Source organism: Myotis brandtii, unplaced genomic scaffold (genome assembly GCF_000412655.1).
Source record: "Myotis brandtii unplaced genomic scaffold, ASM41265v1 scaffold1852, whole genome shotgun sequence".
NCBI classification, from domain to species: domain Eukaryota; kingdom Metazoa; phylum Chordata; class Mammalia; order Chiroptera; family Vespertilionidae; genus Myotis; species Myotis brandtii.
This window is the reverse complement of record NW_005356876.1, coordinates 54753-61749: the sequence shown is the minus strand read 5'-3', so window position 1 is coordinate 61749 and position 6997 is coordinate 54753. Positions and strand designations below refer to the sequence as shown.

General features: G+C 43.6%; 1 protein-coding gene across 1 annotated transcript in view; it reads left to right on the top strand.

Moving 5' to 3' along the window:
- LOC102261946 (guanylate-binding protein 1) overlaps nt 1-6997 on the top strand; it is a 41348-nt gene that overhangs the window by 17097 nt on the left and 17254 nt on the right. Inside the window, exon 2 of the mRNA XM_005864104.2 lies at nt 5011-5126. The gene's annotated coding sequence lies outside the window, so the exon portion shown is untranslated. The remainder of the gene's footprint in view (nt 1-5010; nt 5127-6997) is intronic.

Below are 6997 nucleotides of genomic sequence, written 5' to 3'. Positions count from 1 at the left end.
TTGCCTCAGTGGCTCCAGATAATGTGTTTCCATTGACTCTGTGGTCCCAAGACCCAAGGGCTCAAGATAATGTGTTTTTGTCAACTCAGAGGTCCCAAGACCAATGGCTCCAGGCAATGTGTTTCCGTCGATTCAGTGATCCGGAGACCTAAAACTATAATTTAACTAACATGCTTAAATTCTCTTCTGTAAACTGCTGTTTTGCAAACCGGGTTCCTCATTCCAAACCCTGAGATGTAATCAATACCTTTGTGATTTTTGCCTATATAAATCTGGTGTTGCAGCCATTTTAGGACTGCAAGATTTGGAGTGCACGGCCCCCTCATAGTCCCGGATTTGCAATAAATGTGACTCCTTAATTCGACTTCTTGAAGTGTCCTTGTGTGATTCGAGGGGTACATTACAACAGAGTTACCAAAACCGAGCAATTCTATTTCTAGGTATACGCCCTTGAGAAATGAAGCCAGTCACAAAAGACCTACTGCTGCATAATTCTATTAATATTAAATGTCCAGATTAGGCACATCCATGGAAACTGAAAGCCAATTAGGGTTGAGGGTTGAGGAGAAATACACACCTCTAGTGGATACTGAGGAGTATTTTTTAGAGGGGGGAGGGGATGATGAAAATGTCTCCTTGATTATAGCAATGGTTATACAAATATATATATAAAACCATTGAATTGGACCTTTTCAATTTGTGAATTGTGACTCTTGCCATCTTCTGAAGCCTCCTTTTTTTCCCTAAGACTATTCTTCTTTTTAATCTATCTCTAATTCCCAATTACTATGCACTTATTATGTACAGCAGTATAGGTGACCAGGTAACTAGTCCATTATTCCAAACCAGGTTTCTGTCCTACCTTTGTATAACTCAACAACCCGTTAATATATTCTGCTCAACCAAGGTCATCTTCTAGGTGTCATCACTATAGTAAACCTTCCCAAATTAGCACACCCCTGCATGCACACTGCAAAGCTCATCCATGAAGTCCATGGTGGATTCAATCAGAATCTATGGTGAACTGAGCAAAAGGAATGGGATTGGTGCTGTACGTAAATTTTATTCACCCATGAAAACACCTTGCAGTACTGTGTCTATTCTAATAGAAACAATGTACCTACTTAATCAGGTACATTACTTTTCCTCCAAAGCCAAGGGATTAAGAGATGATTTCTTTTCTATACAATAGTATAACTAAGAAACTATCTTTCTTACCTTCATTCCTTTTTTTTCTTCAAATTATTCTGTCTATATGCATTTGATAATGAGACTTTAAATTATTGCAGGCTAGATATGGGGGAAACCTTCCCCCTAAAAAACACCTATAAATGCCAAAAGAAATATTACTAACATTTTGAAATATATCGGTGTGTTTGCAAGAACATAAAGTTGAAGGAATCAAATATAGAAAATGAGAAGAAAATCATGGTAGTACCTGGAAGCTGAAGCTGTGACCATTCCGAAGCATGTGCCCATCTTTGACTCTTAATGACCATAAGAAGAGCAGAGGAGGAAGTCTTGGTGCTGAGATTCGTAGGTTTTACTAATTGGAAACTTAGAATGAACTGGAAATCCTCCCAGGAAAGGATAGGCTGATAAGTATCTGTTTATAGCAGAGGAAAAATTACCAGATTGACCTGCGTTAGAATCTATATAATAAAAGCCTAAGCGACCCTTATGTCAGAATGACCAGAATGACTGGTCACTATTATGCACACTGACCACCAGGGGGCAGATGGTCAACATAGGAGCTGCCCCCTAGTGGTCAGTGTGCATCCACAGGGGGAGCGCTGCTCAGACCGAAGTTAGGCTCACCGGCTGATGAGCACAGCAGCTGTGGCAGGAGCCTCTCCTGCCTCCACAGCAACACTAAGGAGTAGTGAGCTGGAAGGCAGTAAGGAGCGAGGGGTCCCGAACTGCAAGAGGGTGCAGACCAGGGTAAGGGGTAACTCCCCTACCCCAGTGCACATATTTCATGCACTGGGCCTCTAGTTTAAAAATAAAACCTTTCCCTACTTGAGCATTGGATTGAACTTATCTACAAGACAGGTGTGGTTCAGAAACTACTTAAAATGGGCTGTCATTGATGGGGCCCCAGGGCACCTGACAGCAGCAAGTCCTTTTTGTAAGGCTGTGTTCAACTTGGACTCGGAGGATTCCCACTGAATAGTCCAGAGAAACATGGGGCCAAAATGCAAACTCAAACAAGGGTGCAACCCCACACAAGCAAGAGATAGAAAGTAACAAACAAATGGCAGAAAGACCCACCAGGATCAGACACTGTAATTTTGAGGATTGGACAAAAAGTAAAATGATGGACACATACTTCTTTTACTTAGGTGGGTATGTGAGAGTTAATGGTCAACAATTAACATGATAACTATAACAATGAAGGCTATTGTTATATTGTAAAGGTTAATTATATTATCCAATATAATTAACCTTTACAATATAACAATAGCCTTCATTGTTATAGTTATCATGTTAATTGTTGACCATTAACTCTCACATACCCACCTAAGTAAAAGAAGTATGTGTCCATCATTTTACTTTTTGTCCAATCCCAGAGGTTTTCCCACTTCACTTTCTTCTACCTCCCTAATATATCACCAGTGGATTTCATGTAACCCACTTATGTCTCCTCCTTTGATTGTAATGTATAAAACAAGGTGAAAAGCTGCCATTCTCTGGATCACTATCCCAATACATTGGAATTCTGCTCAGCAGCAATTGTCAACAGTTTGGCTCAAATAAACTCACAGAAATTCTCTACAGGTTTGACTGTTCTTAAGTTAACAAAATCATATGCCTTTAATGCAGTTCAAAACAAACTGGAGGCCTTTGCTGGCATGGCTCAACAGTTGAGTATAGACCTACGAACCAGGAAATCGCAGTTCAATTCCCAGTCAGGACACATACTCAGGATGCCAGCTCAATCCCTAGTAGGGGGCATGCAGGAGGCAGCTGATCAATGATTTTCTCTCATCACTGATGTTTCTATCTCTCTCTCCCTCTCCCTTCCTCTCTGAAACAAATGAAAATACATTTTAAAAAACAACTCACCTGTGGAGATCCATCATTAAATTACCAAAAATGTCTGTTTATTTTTTTTAAACTTGAATGCATGAGTATCTTTATATAAAAGTTGTTGACTGCACATTCTAGTGTCCTTGTTTTTTGTTTTGTTTTTGCATTAAGGGGCTACAATGAAGAGCCCACTAGGAATGCTGACAATGAAGGAAATAATTGGCTCTCTGGGAGATAAAGGATAAATCAATATTAGATAACAGATCAGCCGGAGACTTGACTTTGGGTAGTAAACATACAATACAATATACAGATGATGAATTACAGAATTATAATTTTATTGACCAATGTCACCCCAATAAATTCCATAAAATTAAAAGGAAGAAGAATATACCTCGAATTTTTGCCAAATTAATTCCAGTGAGATACAGAACTATTACTCCTGTAACTCTATTCCCTCTTACCCCCTTTTAGTGCTATTTTTTACATATATGTACAAATTATATGTGTATATGTAACAACCTCAACAATACATTTTGAAAGTTATTAACATATAATTTTATGTCTTCAAAGAAGCTGAAGGAGAAAGAATAAAAGTATAGGGCTTGTTATGTTAACTTTATGATAAATGTATAGGGCTTGTTATATTAATTTTCTGACTTACAATTTCTGGTTCTCTTTATTCCTATGAGTTCACCTTACTATCAGGTGTCATATTGGTAAATATATTACATTTAAGTATGTCATGGGCCCTGCAATACAATTGTTGTATACACTTACTTTTTAAACCAGTTAAGAGAAGAAAGGAAAATAAACCTGCATTTATACTGTCTTTTATAATTACACAATTCCCTTAGTGCTGCTCTTTGTTTTTCTACATGGATTTGTGTTACCATCTGAAGTCACTTGTTTCCTCTGAAAACCTCCTTTTGTGTTTTTTGTAAAGTCAATTTGCTCACAGTAAAGTTTCTTCAAGTCCCCACACTGTTTCAATAAAATCAGTTCTTTGGGGGAGAACTTCAGAGAGCTCTGTGATGATGCACTGCCTCTCTCCCTGGACAAATATCTCTGAGCCACTGCTCCTCTCTGGGCAGGGGTGGTAGCCTCTGGTCTTCCCCACGTGCCTCTCCCAGCTTGGAAACTCCTTCCTACAAATGAGCCAGAGGGAGGGTGATCAGGCCAGGCAATCTCAGCCTGCTGTGCATCAGCTATAGCCTTCACTCTGTGAGTGGGGCTGGGTGCAGGTTGGGAGCCCCAGGCTCCAGTGTCTGCAACTCAGTGTTGGAGGGGATGAGAAATACTGGTGCCTGCCTCTCCCAGCAACATAGCTTATCCTGCTTGAAAGAGGGAACAGGGAGCCACAACTTCTTGACCACACCCACCAGGCACCAGGAATGGAGCTTTTGTCAAACTGAACTGTAATTTTAGAGTCACTCAAGGAATTAGGCAGACACAGCAAGCAAGCAGGAGGGAAGTTTATTAGAGGGAATGGGGGGATGGAGCCACAACCAGAGAAGGTTAGCACGCAGTCTCCGCTGTCCTCAGGGTTGAATTTTATGTGCAAAACTGCAAGGGGCAGAGGCTGGTGGATGTAAGTGTTCTAGTCTGATTATCTGGAGTCCATTGTCCTTCAACCCGATTAGTGCTGGCCCTTGAGGCTGTGGGCTGTAAGCTGCCGTTATTTTTTGACCTGCTGTCTCGCCCTGGGTGGGACTCCTTCCTGTTGAGCCAGATAGGGTTACTGCACGTTGTTCCATGTAATGAGGCTGCGGCCACTTTATTCTTTGGGATTTCTAGTTAGTCCGTCTGAGCCAAATGTCCTCTGCTGGCCTGTCATGAACTAGTTACAAAATCCTGTAAAATCCATCTACACTCCCGTTTGCACAGCTTGCAGAGATTCCTTTCATGGTTGTTCAGTCACTGCTTTTTACTCAGTGCTTTCAGTTTCACATTACTCTAAATCCTTCATTTCTAATACAGTACTTTAGGAGGTCAGGACAGCCACGTCACATCGGAGTTTAAATAAAAGCCCAAGCACCCAGTGAAAGGCAGAGAAGTAACAAACCACTCCAGCCTACACTAAGGAAAAAAAAAAGGTAAGAACTTTATTTTCTCATCAAAGCAGCTTTCTCTCCACCTCTAAAGGACTGTACTCTGAGAAATGGAGTCCAGGGTAAGGTTGGAGCAGAGTGGGAGGTATGTATAAGGGTCAGTTCATTTTCCAAAGAACTATGAGCATGAAGATAGGTTGCAGCAGAGCCCACATGGGACAGGAAGTGAGGTGCAATCCCCGTGATATCAGGTGGCAGCACATCCCTAAGTGTGACTACTGTGCTTGGAGGAATTAGGCAGCAGCAGACATGGGGCTAAGCTCAGAGTTTGAAATGCATTACAATTGTCTTTTTTTTGCCAACATTGTTTTGGCTGCAGACACAGTTAAATTACCATTGTCTTGATGGAACTTGCTCAATTCTGGTCTGACTGCAGCTGACACTCTGAAAGGGCTACAGATATGTTATTTTCATGAGAAAGAAACATAGAAAATGAGATGCAACATAAACAGCCACCTGACACTGTAAAAAAGAAGAAAGAAAAACCTGAAACTCAGAGTGAAAAATGAAGATTCACAAAAGCACCATACATTTTAGTCATACAGATGAGCTGTGTTTCAAAGTGGATTACTCACTTAAAAGTAACTCAGGTTGTGGTTTCCAGATATGAAAAAGGATGGGGGGCTGGTGAAAATGGGGAAGGGATTAAGAAACACAAATTGGCAGTTACAAAACAGTCACAGGGATGTAGAGTAAAGCCTAGGGAATATAGTCAATAATTCTATCTAATAAAGAGGGAATATGCAAATTGACCATCATGCCATCACAAAGATGGGGTGCCAACAGTGGAGGTGGGGTTTCTGTAACACAAGATGGCTGTACCCACAGTGGAGCCTGCATTCCCATAACAGACCAGAGGCTGCACCCCCCTGTCCAGTGAAGCATGACAGGGGACCTCAGGCCACACCCCCCAACCCAGGGTCAGGCCGGGGGACCTGAGGCCGTGCCCCCCACCCGGCAGAGCTTGACAGGGGACATCAGGCTGTGGCCCCCACACTGTGGGGCCTGACGGGGGACCTCAGGCCATGCCCCCCACTAGGGGCTTTACGGGGGACCTCAGGTTGTGTCTCCCTCCCTGGCACTTGGCCAAGGGACCTCAGGCCATGCCCCCCACCCCGGCGCCAGGCCGGGGGACCTGAGGGTGTGCTGGAGGACCTGAGGCTGCTCCTCCTGCCCGGCAGGGCTTGATGGGGGACTTGAGACTGCACCCCCATGCTACAGGGCTTGACGGGGGACCTGTGGCTGCACCTCCCCGCCTAGCATTGGGCCAGGGGACCTGAGGCTGAGCCCCCCACTTAGCTTTGACAAGGGTGGGGTTAGCAGGGTCTGGATCTTGCCCAATGGGTGTGGGGCTGGCTGGGTCTTTTTCTTGCACAATTTTGAGGTGCCGCAGATTAGCAGGACTTGGCTCTGGGTCTGGCGGCACTCTGATAGAAGGAAGATTTTCATATACATTTTACTAATTTTCTTTCATCTCTGACACTTCTATCCTATCTAATAAAAGAGAAACATGGTAATTAGCGTATGACCGCTACCCTTCCCATTGGCTAATCAGGGAGATATGCAAATTAACTGCCAGCCAAGATGGCGGCCGGCAGTCAGGCAGCTGAGAACAGGAGGCTTGGTTGCCCCAGCGATGGAGGAAGCCAAGGTTCCCAGCCTGCAGCTGAGGGGCTCTGAGCTCCTGGAGCAACAGCTCCAAAAGATACAATGTTTCAATTATAGAAGCTAAAAGATGGCGGTTAATTTGCATACTCAGGCTGCAAGCAGTGGAGCGAAGCCAAACAGCCCTGAAGCCGCAGAGCAGAGAGGCCTCCTGACCCCGGGATCAGCGGAGCCGAGAGGCCTCCCGGCCC